At 49.8% G+C, this 15,440-nt stretch overlaps 1 long non-coding RNA gene and 1 other non-coding gene across 2 annotated transcripts; one reads left to right on the plus strand and one right to left on the minus strand.

Annotated features, from left to right (window-relative positions):
• Positions 1–1,958: 1,958 nt before the first annotated feature.
• On the minus strand, positions 1,959–2,031 carry TRNAM-CAU (transfer RNA methionine (anticodon CAU)). The gene has a single exon. It is a non-coding gene; the product is annotated as a tRNA-Met (tRNA).
• A 109-nt stretch (positions 2,032–2,140) lies between these two features.
• Positions 2,141–14,459, plus strand: LOC139039927 (uncharacterized). Its single transcript, XR_011493328.1, has 4 exons — positions 2,141–2,677; positions 10,642–10,763; positions 11,221–11,839; positions 12,225–14,459. It is a non-coding gene; the product is annotated as an uncharacterized lncRNA (long non-coding RNA).
• The last annotated feature ends 981 nt before the right edge of the window (positions 14,460–15,440 follow it).

The following is a 15,440-nucleotide window of genomic DNA, read 5'->3' on the forward strand; positions in this document are numbered from 1 at the left end:
CTTGGAAGTGGCTCTAGGTTTACTTGGTTGGTTGACAGAAATGCACACTCATTGTTGGCCCTCTGTTTAATGAGATGAAGATGCTAGAATTTCCCCGGCATGAGGTAGATGAAAGTATCCGAAGGCTTAGGAAGGTAGGAATGTGGGAGTGGATTTATGACATATGAACTTCTCGCTCACCTCCCAACCACATGCTCAGCCTGAAAGGCGCTCCGTTTGTTAAGGCACTGAGTGAAAGGAGTGTCTGCAGACTTGAACAGCTCCGTGGTGGCTCGCCTCTGTTGGTGATGTGTGAAGGTGTGAGGCCACCCTGGATATGCTCCTGACTTCACTGGGCATGATGGGATTCCATAGCAGCAGAGGCCAAGTGACAACATTAACTACCAAAGACAACCACTCACAGTAAAGGGCAGCAGAGCAGTATTAGTAAGGGATCTGGGGCTACTGGTAGTTAATTATGTCCCTGAGAATAAAGTAGATAGGTAGCCTCCTAAAATGCTGCTTGATAGAGGTAAGCAGAAAAAGTTCAGATCTGGGGGCCAAAAACCTGATTTGAGCCACCACGATGGAAAGTCATGCCTGTCACTCATTTTCCAGATCTCAACTAGTTTCCAGATCCAAAGCCTCTTCCCTGAAGGGGAGGCCAGGTCCGCTGGAGCAAGGATCCTGCAGCAGTGAGGGCCACGTGTATATACCATAAATAATCTCCCAGCCTTCTCCAAAGGCACCTGTGGCCATTGACTCGAATGACTGTGTAAGAGGGAAAAGAACACACCCAGACCTTTCAGGGATTACTAGACATTGGCTCCAAATCTGACACCAAAGTCAGGGCGAATGGTGGTCAGGTGATGCAGGAGTCTTGGGCCAAGTCTGAGTTACGGCGGACGAAGTTGGACCATGAAGCAACTGTGGCTAGTTTCCGAGTACCTGAGTGTCTAATAAACATACTGACAAATGGCAGAAGCTCCACACTGGCACTATGACCCATCGAGTAACAGCCTTTCGGGTAGAAAAAGCCAAGTGAAAGCTCTGGAAGGTCCCCCTTACCAGGAGAGTAAGCCCAAGGATTACCGGCTCCCTGATGGGGAACTGCGGAGATCAGTGCCGCCGTCAAAACCGGGAGGATGAAGGGGCGGCTACAGCTATCACAGCCCGATCTAGTTTGCCATCCGCCCTGTGCGCAATGCCTGAATTGTCAGGAACAATCGACGATGACTCGACCGCGGCAACCGTCTCAGAAGCAGGATGAGCGCAGGCCCCGCCGGGTCGTGCCCCACAGCTGCCCGCGGGACCTCCCTAAGACCCCCTGCCCAGACCCCATCGAGTCCCGCCGCTTCCGGCTCCACAGCCCACCCTCCTCCCCACGGCGTCCACCGCCCCCGCGCTGGCCGGCCTCCCACCCCGTGCAGCCCGCCCCCGACGGCCCCCAGCCCCACCCTCCCGCGGGGTCAGGCGGCGAGACCCAGCCCCTCCCCGAGGCCCCGCGTTCCCGTTACTCCCCTCGATCCTGCAGCGCTCCCCCGGACGGTGAGCGCCGGGGCTCGGGCCCCACTGCGGGCCGTGCGTGCCCCCCGCGACGGCCGGCGCTCGACGGCAAGGGCGGCACCCGTGGTGGAGGGACGGGGCCGCAGGCGTGCTCTTCCTGGGCACCCCCGCCGCGGCGCCCAGGGCGCGCTTCCTCCTTGGAGGCGTCTCCCGCACGTGTCCCCCTTGTCGTCGTGCACCGCCTGCAGTCAAGTCCTCCGACCTCAGCCCAGCCCCCGAGAGCAGGCCCGGCGGCGGGGTAGAGTCGGCAGAGGTAGGTCAGTGCCCGGGTCCTGGCCCTGCCGGGACAGAGGCCGACACACCGGTGACCCCAGCCCCGGAGAGCGCGGACACTCGGGGTCGCCCGGTCCACAGACGAGCAAGTAAAACCCGTCCTTCTTGCGAGCTAAGGCTCAGAGCGAACAAAAGTATTGTGCCCCGTGTGAGGATCGAACTCACGACCTTCAGATTATGAGACTGACGCGCTGCCTACTGCGCTAACGAGGCACCTAGGAGCTGCTTCCGGCCGTAGGGTGATGAGGCTAGCGCAGCGGCCTGTGCGCATGCTCAGAAAACGGTGGCTGTTTTAATTTTCTTTTCCCTGGTCCCCAACCCGGGACACTCGGAGTTCCAGGCCTCCGCGCCCGCACCCGAGGGCGCCCTCTCCGAAACGGCCACTTGCTCTCCGTTCCTCCTTCGCTTGCCTGTGTGTCAATCAACACACACTGCCGCTTGCTTGACAGCGCTGTGCTGGGTAGTAGGACACGGGGTATTGGGATTCTTCCTGTGGTTGTAAACTCTTATTTCTGTATAGCGCTTACAGCGTTTGCACCTTTGTGATCTCGTGCAACACTTACTGGGCACCTACTGTGTTCGCCGCCCTGTGCTGGATGCTGCTTCCACAGGGACACTCCCGGCCTCAAAGGGTTGGAGTGGGCGCGCAGATCACGATGTGAAAACGCACATGCACATCTTCCGGCCCCACCGCAGAACCGGGGTCCTCCCGGCGCCGCGGGCTGAGGCCAGCCAATGAGAGGCACGCGGAAGGGCTGCAAGTCTGAAGCGCTCAGAAGATGAGACGATATGATGGACCGACGGACTCAAGGACAGAGAGGCCGAGAGATTCGGGGGCCTGTGAGAGTAAGATGTTAATGTGGGTACACGGATATTTTCACTGTACGATTCTTTCCTCGTTACTGTTTATCTGAAATTTTTAATTATGAAGTGCTGGGGCAGGAATTTTTTTAAATCATCCAGAATTGGGGACATGCGGTCGGATGTTAAGGGGGCAAATGGCAGTATGAGTGTAAGGAGGTGGAGAAAATAATATTATCTTAGGAGCAGGCACCAGAATTCCTGGGGTGGGGAGAGAACACTGGAGGGGGTGGATCTTGCTGCATTTGGAGAGAGCCCCCTGGAGTGGGAGGTCGGCGGGGCCCCAGATGGGGAAGTACTGTGAGCTCCAGGGCGGGTGAGACCCCGCAGGTAGCTGAGATGAGGTGGGCTCCTTAGGGCATCCTCGTGGCTCCGTGGGAGGAGACATTTCCGCCCAAAGGGGAATTAATCCGTAGGAGAATTATTTCCACTCTATCCTGGGGGAGATTTCCCACCCCCACGGTCCCCAGTGGGAACCCCACAACCTCTCAGTCCTGGGGGAAGCTCTCCCACCCACTTTCGCTGGCAGGAACCCCACTCAGGGGCAGTGTTCTGAGGGTAAGGTCGCTGGGGCCCCAGGACCGCCCCCCAAGTGCGGGAGGGCAGAGGCAGGGGCAGAGGAACACAGAGGGAAGCCCCTCAACATTTGGGATGGGAATGCAGGGACCCCTAAGGACTGCAGACTTGGGGTGTCACAGCAGTTTCGCCCAGATCTCCAGGCCGAAGGAGCACTGATTAACGTGTGGATTACACCCCAACAGCCCTGCCTACGCCAATTACAAACTAACCCGCTCAGGGGTCCAGCAGTCCTATGACTGGGAAGATGTCCAACAGACAGACTCACCCAAGGCCATGGTTGTCCCTGAAGTCTTGTTAGAATTGCAAAAAAAATTGCACACCTGAAACTCATAGAAAGTTATATGTCAATTACATCTCAATAAAAAAATACAATAAGATTAGGGAAAAAATTGCAAAAAATTGGAAACAGCCCAGTGTCTATGAACAGGGCAGTGGCCACAGGAATGACAGTCTGTCCGGGCTGTAAACAAGAACACAGAAGGCTCTGTGTCTGATGCAAACAAGGGAAGAAAGCAAGAGCAGGACCGCGTGTGGGGTGTGCTACCATTTCTGTTAAAGGGGGGCAGGGCAGGTATATTCATATTTGTTAGTAGTTGCTCACTAAACCTTAGAAAGTATGCGTACACAAAAAACTAAGACCCATGATTAATACGTGCAGAGGAGTGAAAACTGTATGATTGTGGGCAGGGGTGGGATGAAGACTTTTTAAAAAATAAACTTTATTATTTTAACAGTCTTAGATTTACAGAGAATTTGCAAAGATGGTAGAGTTCCCAGAATGCCCGCCCCCAGTTTCCTGTTATTAACATCCTAGGTTAGTATGGTACCTTTGTTACATGAAGGAAACAGTGTTGACAGGATATTGACTGAACTCCATCTTGATTCAGATTCCCTTAGTTTCCCCCTTTTTCTGTTCAAGGTTCCCTTCAGGATCCCACATTACTTTTCACGATCACGTGTCCTTAAGCCCTTCTTGGCTGGGACACTTCCTCAGGCTTTCCTTGATCTTTGATGGCCTTGACCGTTTTTCAGGAAGACTGGTCAGCCGTTTTGTAGAATGTCCCTCAGTCTCGGTATTTGTCTGATGTTTTTCTAGGATGAAGACCTTTGAATACTTGAAAAAAAACCCTAAGCTGTGTTAATCTAGTACCTATTTAAAATTTAAATATATTAATTTAGAAGACAAACTGCAGAAACTAAGAAGAAGAAATGGGGGAGGGGAGGAGGGGAAGGGACAGGAGGAAGGAAAAGAGGAGGAGAGGGAGGAGGGGAAGGTGAAGAGGAGGAGGAGGAGCGGGGAGAGGAGGAGGGCGAGAAGGAGGGAGAGGCTCCCGTGTCACATGTCCTGCCCGGGGCTCCCACGATTTCCCGGCTCCCAGGCCTGTTGCCGGGCGGCCGCGAGGGGGCGCCTTGCCGAGGGTCCCCGCCATCACCCAGCGGGCTCCCGGCGCCGGAAGGCAGGAGAAGGGAGGCGGGGGCGTCCGTTTGGTTCTAGAGTTGCTATGGGCCTGAAGCCCTGAGATGGGGGAGGGGGTGGGGCGTGGGGGGAGGGGCAGGAGGGGAAGAGGGTACGCGGCTTGGGGCTGGGGGGCCGCCACTCGGCCAGGCTCGGACACACTGACTGCGCCCCGACCGCGTGCGGGGTACCAGGCTGGGCACACGCAGGGGTGACCACCATCGTCATCCAGCCGGTATATGGAGGGTAGACAACCAGAGCTGGGGGTGGCGGGGGGGGGGGGGGGGTATTCCGCTAAATAAAATGTCTCCATTTCTTAAATGCGTGTGCCACCGATTTTCAACACACTTTTCTGAGCGTGTCGGTACAATGAAACACACACACGTGCTTCCTTACTGCCTCGAGAGAGCTTGTGCTCCTGCAGGATCTGGCAGGTGCCCGGTCCCCACTTGGCACCTCGTAGGTGCTGTGCAGGGAACCGCCGGCTGGTTGCGCCCTGATGGAGTCCAGAGTAAAGGGTGGTCAGTGTTACATGCCCACCGAGGTCGCAGGCGCAGAGTCTCCTGCAGGCGGTGATCCCCAGGCCTGGCTAGTGGTGAATGACCGATGGCCGTGGACTGGCGGGGCGGGGCGGGGTGACAGGGCCTCAGGTTGTGCCTGCGCTGGGCTCCCGGAATAAGCCCTTCCCACCTCCTGGTCTTTGCCCGAGCTGTTCTCTCGGCTTGACATGCCCCTTGACATCAGGCCCCTCTTCTGTGACGGAGATCTCTTCCTCGCCCTTCTTCAGCCAGGTCAAGGTCACCTGCTCTGCGAAAACCTGATCTCCATTTCCTTCTTCATCGGCTTCTCCTCCAGCCCCCGCCCACCCCACCTCATCCTGGCTATACGCTTTCCCTGTGGCGGCTCCTTGACTCCAACAACAACCTAAAGGGGTCCGTGTAACTATTGCCCTACATTTACCGATGCGCAAACTCCAAAGAGATTAGGCGACCAGCCGAGGTCGAACGGCTGTTGGCAGCGGAGGCAGGATTCCATCCTGAGTCAGATGGCAACGCAGGCCTCTCAACCATCGATTCCCCCGCCCCCAGCAGCAGTTTCCAAAAGTGTTTCGTCATGGGCACCCCCTGAAATAATTTTGGAAAAAGTCTGTACACCTCCTGGCATAATGTTAAATTGATATCTAAACTTTATCATTCTAAGTTCAAACAGTTACACACTATGTCATTTCCAGCAGATTGTATATGCTGATATTTTAACAACAAAACTGCACATATGATTTTTTTTTTCATGTGGGCCGCGAGCACAGCATGGCTGCCCCTAGAGGTGTAGGTTCACACCAGGAGCCGAACCCAGGCCCTGGAAGTGAGGTACGCTGAACTTAACCACTAGGCCACTGGGGCTGGCCCTTTAAATTTTTTTTTTTTTTAGTTTATAATAGTTTACAGCATTGTGAAATTTCACTTGTACATTATTTCTTCTCTGTCACCACCTAAGTGCACCCTTTCATCCGTTGTGCCCACCCCCCCACCCCCCTTGCCCTGGTAACCATTGAACTGTTTTCTTTGTCCACGTGTTTGCTTATATTCCACATGTGAGTGAAATCATCTGGTCTTTGTCCTTCTCAGACTGGCTTATTTCGCTTGGCATTGTTCCCTCCGGGTCCATCCATGTTGTTGCAAATGGGATGCATTTGTCCTTTTTATGGCTGAGTAGTATTCCATTGTATATATACAGACCACATCTTCTTTATCCAATCATCAGTTGATGGGCAGTTGGATAGTTTCCATGTCTTGGCTGTTGTGAATAGTGCTGCGATAAACATAGGGGTGCATATGTTACTTTGGATTGTTGATTTCAAGTTGTTTGGGTAGATACCCAGTAGAGGGATAGCTGGGTCATACGGTAGTTCTATTTTCAGTTTTTTGAGGAATCTCCATACTGTTTTCCATAGTTGGCTGCACCAGTTTGCATTCCCACCAGCAGTGTGTGAGGGTTCCCTTTTCTCCACACCGTCTCCAACATTTGTTATTTTTAGTCTTAGTGATGATAGCCAATTTAACAGGTGTAAGACGGTATCTTAGTGTAGTTTTGCTTTGCATTTCCCTGATGGTTAGTGATGTTGAACATTTTTTCATGTGTTTATTGGCCATCTGTATACCTTCTTTGGAAAAATAGCTGTTCATATCCTCTGCCCATTTTTTGAACAGACTGTTGTTTTATTATTCAGTTGTGTGAGCTCCTTATATATTATGGAGATTAACCCCTTATCGGATATATGTTTTGCAAATATTTTCTCCCAATTGGTGGGTTGTCTTTTTGTTTTGATCCTAGTTTCTTTTGCTTTGCAGAAGCTCTTTAGTCTGATGAAGTCCCACTTGTCTACTTTTCCTTTTCTTTCTCTTGTCTGAGAAGACGTGATATTTGAAAAGATCCTTTTAAGTTCGATGTCAAAGAGTGTACTACCTATATTATCTTCCAGGAGTTTTATGGTTTCAGGACTTACCTTCAAGTCTTTGACCCATTTTGAGTTTACTTTTGTGTATGGCGTGAGATAGTGGTCTACTTTCATTCTTTTGCATGTGGCTGTCCAGTTTTCCCAACACCGTTTATTGAAGAGACTGTCTTTTCTCCATTGTATGGTCTTGGCACCTTTGTCAAAGATTTTAGCTGTCCATATATGTGCGGTTTTATTTCTTGGCTTTCAGTTCTGTTCCATTGATCTGTGTGTCTGTTTCTGTACCAGTACAATGCCGTTTTGATCACTATGGCTTTGTAGTATATTTTGAAGTCAGGGATGGTGATGCCTCCAGCTTTGTTCTTTTTTCTCAGGATTGCTTTAGCAATTCAGGATCTTTGGTTGCCCCATATGAATTTTAGGATTCTTTGTTCTATTTCCGTGAAGAATGTCTTTGGGATTCTGATTGGGATTGCATTGAATCTCTAGATTGCTTTGGGTAGCATGGACATTTTAACTGTGTTTATTCTTCTGATCCATGTGCATGGAATCTCTTTCCATATGTTTATGTCATCATCTATTTCCTTCAATAATGTCCTATAGTTTTCATTGTGTAAGTCCTTCACCTCCTTAGTTAAATTTGTTCCTAGGTACTTTGTTCTTTTTGTTGTGATTGTAAATGGGATTGTATTCTGGAGTTCTCTTTCTGTAAGTTCGTTATTAGAGTACAGAAATGCAACTGATTTTTGTAAGTTGATTTTGTACCCCAAAACTTTACTGTAGTTGTTAATTATTTCTAATAATTTTCTGATGGATTCTTTAGGGTTTTCTACATAGAAGATCGTGTCATCTGCAAACAGCAAGAGTTTTACTTCTTCATTCCCTACTTGGATTCCTTTTATTCCTTTTTCTTGCCTAATTTCTCTGGCCAAATCCTCCAGTACCATGTTGAGTAAGGGTGGTGATAGTGGGCATCCTTGTCTTGTTCCTGTTCTCAGAGGGATGGCGTTCAGTTTTTCCCCATTGAGTATGATGTTGGCTGTGGGTTTGTCTTATATGGCCTTTATTATGCTGAGGTAATTTCCTTCTAGCCCCCTTTTGTTAAGAGTTTTTATCATAAATGGCTGTAGGATCTTGTCAAAAAAAACACATATATGATTTTTTAACACGCATCCAATGAACTCGGGATAGCCTACGGATTCCATACTGACCATAATCTAATTTAAATATACATAATAAGCTCCTCTTTAACACAAGTTTACATTTATTTTCCCCCCTGAACTCATATTTCCATTCTATTTCCCCCTACAGAATTTTATCCTCATACAATACATATTTTATGACGGCATGTCTGTTATTGATCACCCTAACATGCATCTCAGCAATACAAATATACACATAAATTGAAATTTTTTTTGTTTCCTGTGGCAATAAGGATCTAAGTGTCAAAATTTTCTTCTAAATTGACATATCATTATTTTTATTAGTACACAATTAATCAAAAATTATAAATTTATTTATAGATTTGAAGAACAATTATTAAATAGAAAAACGTAAAATTTTATCAAAAACAAATACCTGTGAGATAGATGCAACTTTCTAATCCCACTTAGTTCGTGTGTGGGTCACCAGCTATTACTTTTTGCTAGAATGAGATGGGGTTCAGCATGAATTCTGTTCATATTTTTTGTATTTACAGATGTAAAAATGTTGAGAAACTTTGTTCACATGAAATAAAAAAGAATGGAAAGAGTTTTGTTTCAGTACTAAAACTTAATTCCTTAAATAGTTTCAGGGGGCTGGGCCGGTGGCGCAGTGGTTAAGTGCGCACATTCCGCTTTGGCGGCCGGGAGTTCACCGGTTCGGATCCCAGGGGTGGACATGGCACCACTTGGCAAGCCATGCTGTGGTAGGCGTCCCACATATAAAGTAGAGGAAGATGGGCACGGATGTGAGCTCAGGGCCAGTCTTCCTCAGCGATAAGAGGAGGATTGGAGGCAGATGTTAGCTCAGGGCTAATCTTCCTCAAAAACAAAACAACAACAATTTCAGGTTATATCCTAAAAAGTCACTTCTCATCCCTCTATCAGCTGGTTAGGTCCTCTTCCGGTTTTGAATTGGAAGCCACAGTCATTGGTCATTAGAGACTTTCACTGTCTCAACTTGTAAACCAGTGTTTTCAGTCGAACATTCCCTTTATTTGCAGTGCTGGAGGTTTTCGCACCCAAGTAGTGAGATCCTGAAGGTGGCAGAAGAGCACATGGGAAAGGGGAGATCAGAAATGAGCCATGGCCTGACCCCCCCCCGACAGCAGCTCGTGTTCCACTTGATCAATATTAGGACATTTTTATGGACCTCTGGGGTACATGTCCAAGTGACGTTTGATGGGGCTTAGATTTGATCTGACAGGCAGTAGGGGTTGTTGTAAGCCCATTTTACAGAAGGTAAGTGTATGAGCGTGAGAGTGTGTGTGTGTGTGTGTGTGGAGGGCTCAGGGCTGCCTGAGCAGAGTAACTTAATGGAAACTTGTGAGTTAGCCGTCTCCCGTGGCACTGGATGGACCCCGGCAGCGAGACCACCTGGGAAACCCATGAAACAGTCCCAGCCGAGGGTGATGAAAGTAGGTCCTGGGAGATGGTTGCAGAGACCAAGAGGAGGGAGCCACGTGGAGACAGAGTCTACAGGAGCAGCCAGGCCTTGGGTCTGCTTAACTGCCAAGCACAAAGAGGGAAGCAAAGTCACTCCAAATTAGGATGAGCAAGGTCCAGAAACATCCGGTGCCACCACCAGGCAGGAAGACAGCAAAGAGGGGGCCTGTTTGGGGGAACCCAGTAAACTCCGTTTTTGTACATTTTGTATTACGCAAATAAGTGTGCTCATTATAAAATACTTACACACATACAAACTGTATCAGTCAGCTATTCCCACACTGCGCTAGTGCTGCTTAACAAGTCACCCCAAACGTAACGGTTTAAAGAACAAGTGTGCTTTTAAAAAATAGCTTTATTGAAATATGATTCACATCCTATACAATTCACCCATTTAAAGCGTACAGTTCAATGGCTTCTGTGTACAGCCATTTAACAACAGGGATGTGTTCTGAGAAATGCATCGTCATTAGGCAATTTTGTTGTTGTGTGAACATCAGAGAGTGTACGTACACACACCTAGAAGGCAGAGCCTCCTACACACCTAGGCTACATGGTACTAATCTTATGGGACCGCTGTCGTATATTTGGTCAATCGTTGTGGTTCATGACTGTATGTATTACATCGTTTTTTGAAATTGTGGTAAAATATATATAACACGAAATCTACCATTTTAACCATTTTTAAGTGCCCAGTTCAGTGGCATTAAGTACATTCTCAATGTTGTGCAAGTCTCATAACTATTTCGAAAACCTTTTCATCCCCCGAAGCCGAAACTCTGTACCCATTAAGTAATTAACTCCCCATTCGCCTCTCCCCCCAGCCCCTGGTAGCCTCTGGTCTACTTTCTATGGATTTGCCTATTCTAAATATTTCACACAAATGGAATCAGACAATATTGGTCCTTTGTGTCTGGCTTACTTCACTCAGCATAATGCTTTCCAGGTAAGTGTGTATTTTTCTTGCTCCTGGGTATGTGAGTTGCTGGGCTAGCTCCAGGCTGAGGTTGGGCTCAGTTCTGCTTGTCACATCTCCACATTCTCCTTGGACCAGCCATTCCCTGGGGTGTATTCTTCTCACTGGGGGTCACAGCATCCCAAGAGACCAAGCTCTGCTGAGTAAGCACATTGAAGGGGTCTGCTCTGGGTACCTCCGTTGAGTTCCATTGGCCAAACCAAGTCACCTGGCCAAGTTCAACATCCCTGGGCCTGGGAAATGTACTCGGCCCACGGTGGGAGAGGCTGTAAAGCCAGGGCGAGGGAGAGAGTGAAGAACTGAGCACTCTTCCCACCCTCGCCCCTCAACATATTGTCCTGTGACTGACTTTCCCCACTCAACAATAGCTGGAAACTCTTTCCCTGCCAATACACGTAGATCTTCCTGTTCTTTCTAACCATAACAGACTGTCTCTGAGAAGACGAGATCAGGACACAGACGCGAAGAAAAAAGACCATGTGAAGATGCGGGAGGAAGACGGCCACCTGCAAGCTGCGAGAGAGGACTCAGAAGAAACCAACCCTTTTAACACCCTGATCTGGGCCTCCCAGTGCCCAGAACTGTGAGAGAACAAATTTCTCTTGTTCAAGCCCCACAGTCTGTGGTCCTTAGTGATGGAGCCCGAGCTCCTCGAGGCCTTCTAATTCTAGAACATCGAATTCTTCCCAGTTAGGAGCAAATACGGTAGCGAACATTCCTGTGCATGTTGACAGTGGAAGTCTGAGGAGCTTGTGGATAGCCAGAAACTATGTTCCGTCCTGAATTTGGGCAGGTTTTCTGTTTCACCCCCAGAAGCTCCAAGATTTGTCTGTGTTGGGGGTGTTCACGGGTGTTAAGAGCTGGGACTTTTGTTTTCACCCCTGACCTCTCCCTGAGCTTCCCTCCCACCCACGGGTCACTGTCTCCATCGGCTCGGCGGGGGTCACAATCCGATAGTGGGCCGCATCTGAGCTGGCCGCGGCCCACAGCCTGTCTTTCCTCTCACAGTCCTCTGCAGTCGCTGCTCCAGTGGGAGGGAAGTCAGGGTGAGTGGCTTCCAGAATCCATGCTCACTGTGACTCTCATTAGCTTTGCAGTCCTCTCTGCTTAAAAAAAATAAAAACTATAGAGGGAGTCCAGAGGGCAGGTGAGGGGAGAGGTTATCGGGGAAAGAAGGAGGCTGGGCAGAAAGGCCCCATTTCAGGAGAAAGTTCTCCTGTGGTACCTTGAGAGGCAGCAAAGGGTTCCCAGGCCTGGCCCCTTCCCAACCAGGACTGGGGGTGGTGTAGGACCCTGCTGTGGCCCACGTGTCTCCTCTCAGTATTCTGGCTGTGACAAGCCAGAAGCGAGGGTGCAGCCAGCTGGGCAAGTTCAGGGAGGCCGAGTGCAGGGCGGGAGGAACAGCCAACAGTTCTTTTGTCATCTATCCAGGGCAGCGAAAGGCCACGTCCTCCCAGCTCCATTTGTGACTGGACGAGCGGACCGCACCGTGTGAGTCAGCCTGTTGTTGGAAGCGTCTGAGAGTCATTGCTCTGACTGTGCTGACGAAGCACAGAGAAGAAGGAAGGCCTGACCCCTGCCAGCCCGGATGTTCCCTGAGGGCCTCTTGCTCTTCTCCACACTGTGGCCAGAGGCCTCTGTCACAGGCATTAATCTGGGCTTGTCTGTGTCCTGCTTAACAGCTTCAGGAGGAAGTCACCCTGTGCCCCAGCGCCGAGGCCTGCCCTCTGGAACTTGTCTCTTCGCGGTCCTCACCACGCCTCCAGCCCTGGGCTGGGCCAGGACACCCGGCTCTGTATTCTCACAGCTCTTGCTCCCCTGACCTTAACACTCATCCCAGCTGGAGGTTGGAGGTCGTGACTCCTCCTTTGCTGTCTTTCCCACTGGAGTGTAGGCCCCTCCACAGCGGGGGCCAAGCTGTAGGCTGTGCAGAGCCCACGGCGGGCCCACCGGCATTTGATGATGACAGGAAGCGCTCCTCACATTCCACTGTAACTGCACGTCTTTCTTTGAGGGCAGGCCTGCAGTTGGTTCATTTCTATATCCTCAGCTTTTACTCTGATCAAAGACCTGGCTCCTCGTTCCAAAGGTGTGTGGGCTCTGATTTCAGTGACCAGGTAGGCCTTTCCGTGACCTGGCCAGGAACGGGCTCCAAGGTCCATCGCCCACGCTCCACATGCGGTGTGGGGAGCACAGCAAGGTCTCCTACCCTGAGGGAAGGAAAGGGTTACAGCACTCACCTCTCAGGGCCCTCCCACTCCACCCCCTGCGACAGGTGAGACAGATGAGGGTAGTGGGTGTGGTCCCAGCAGCCCTGGGGCCCCAAGGAGCCGGGCCTCTCCTTCCAGGTTTAGATCTGGAACAGGGCCATGGTTTTGTCCACAGTTCCAACAGGTGTAATGGCAATGTCAGGGGGTCACAGTGAGTGTCCTGGCTCCCCCGGCTGTGTTGAGACACAGAGCCATGAGGCCCCCTTCTTCACAGGTCTCATGGGTGTCGTGGTTCCTCCCTGAGGCAGCCAGGGGCTGGGCTGCTTGAACATCAATCCTTTCAAATCATATCATTAAAATCTACTCCCACACCTGTATTTCAAAGATAACATTTGTGCCTGAAATTGCCACAACTACATTGTGGCAAAGTCACATCATCTGGCTCATAATTTAAGGCTTAGAGGCTTCAACTAATGTAGGTGACAGTCTGGTGGCCAAAAGGAGAAAGTCTGATTACCAAGTGGCATTTGCTGGGAGGTCTGGGTCCCCTCCAGCACCTCACGCACATGTGCATAAGAGGCACTCAGTGAGTGTTTGTGGAATCTATGAATGATATGACGTTTCTATCCTGAGTCTCAGGGTCTTTTTCTATTCAGAAATCTGTCCCCAGACCAGCCGGGTGGCTCAATGGTTAAGTTCAGGGGCTCCACTTCAGCAGCCCGGGGTTCACAGGTTTGGCTCCTGGGCATGGACCTAGCACTACTCGTTAAGCCACACTGTGGAGGCATCCCACATAAAATAGAGGAAGATTGGTGCAGATGTCAGCTCAGCAACAATCTCCCTCACAAAAAAAAAAGAAAAGAAATCTATCCCCAGTTATCACACACACTCACCACAGAGCAGGTCTTTGCTCACTGAAGGGAAGCAGGGCGTTGGCCCCAGTGAGCTGATTCAGCCTTACAATCTTTAAGTCACTAGAGCCAAAGAGGGGTGCAGGTGGGAATCTTCTAGAACATTGCTTTTCTCTGCAGAAAGAGGCAATTAGCTAGTGTGTGTGTGTGTGGGGGGGGGGGGTAGATGTAGAAGGAATACAGCCCATTAGGTCTACAGAAGTGGCTGAAGCTGGTATTTCTGCTTTCCCTTGGGATAGGGGCTGCTGGAAGGTGCCCCTCCCACCCAACAGCGGGATAGCCGCTGGGGTCAAAGTGGTGAACTTTGGAGACAGAATTGGTTCCTCCCTCATTAAGAGTTGTTAAGTAGGTAAACAAACACTGCGTAAGTGCTACAAAGGAGATGATATGTCCTTCTTATCATATCATCACATCAGTCCTTCTTCCTTCCCCAGAGTTAAGCTGTGGAGGGTCCCAGGATCTAATCTACACAGCACCCCAGAAAATGTTAAAAATTACCATCTCTAGTGCTATGACTATGGAAGATGCTTGATTTTTTTCCTATCATATGAATGCGTTTTATTTTATTTGTTTTTGCCAAATTTTTATAATGAACATGTCATATTCACAAAACAAAGGGCTAAAGCCAATAGAGTTATTTTCAGAAGAAAGGAGACTGAGTGGATTCCTGTAGAGGAGAAAATTTTCCCAGCCCAGCTTGGAGGGAGGGGCCTTCTGATGATCCCGTCCAGCCTGATGGCCACCGTGGGCGGGTTCTGACCACTGGGTGACCTGCACCCAGGGTTATGTGAAATTCATGAGAACTATTTCTAAGTTGTTAAAGAAAGATGAGCTACTTATAAATTCCTTCCTTTAACAGCTGATATCTTCAACCTTCCTTCCCCACTCACTCTCAAATATGTAGGGAAGGGTCGGGGGAGGTGGTAGAAATGGGGGAACCCCAGTCCTCTTGCTCCCACTCCTGCTCCCACACAAAGCTGGGCTGGCACAGGCAGCTTATTCCAGTGCAGTGGACTTCCCTGAAAACGAGCCAGAACTTCGTGAGTTCCCATGGCAGCCCTGGCCTGGGCCAGGGGCTGTGCTGTAATGAAAGAGCAGACATTATCATCTTCATTCTAGAGAAAGGACAATTTCATCAGAAAGACAAAGCACAAGCAAAATAAACATCTGAAGAATACTGGCCCAAATAATGTAATTAGATAGGATTTCAGGGATTGAATTCTTTTTGTATTACAAAATACATCTTATTTTGGTTTCACAAATAATGCTTATATGAAAAAACATTTCTCCATACGTTCACCCAGGGCGGCTTCATGGATGTGCAACCTATGTGGTCACACGTGCTCAGAAGGGTCCCACACTTGGTTTAATGCTCTGCCGTCACCATCTTGAAATTCTCAACGATTTGATCGTTGAACTTGGGTTTTGTAAGTGAACTCCATCGGTGGAGGGAGCAGAAGAGATGCACGCACTATGCCAGTCCACAGTTCCTTGCCGACCACTCACATATGGTGTTCACCGTGCCC

The sequence above is a fragment of the Equus asinus genome, chromosome 12, assembly GCF_041296235.1.
Source record: "Equus asinus isolate D_3611 breed Donkey chromosome 12, EquAss-T2T_v2, whole genome shotgun sequence".
Classification (NCBI taxonomy): domain Eukaryota; kingdom Metazoa; phylum Chordata; class Mammalia; order Perissodactyla; family Equidae; genus Equus; species Equus asinus.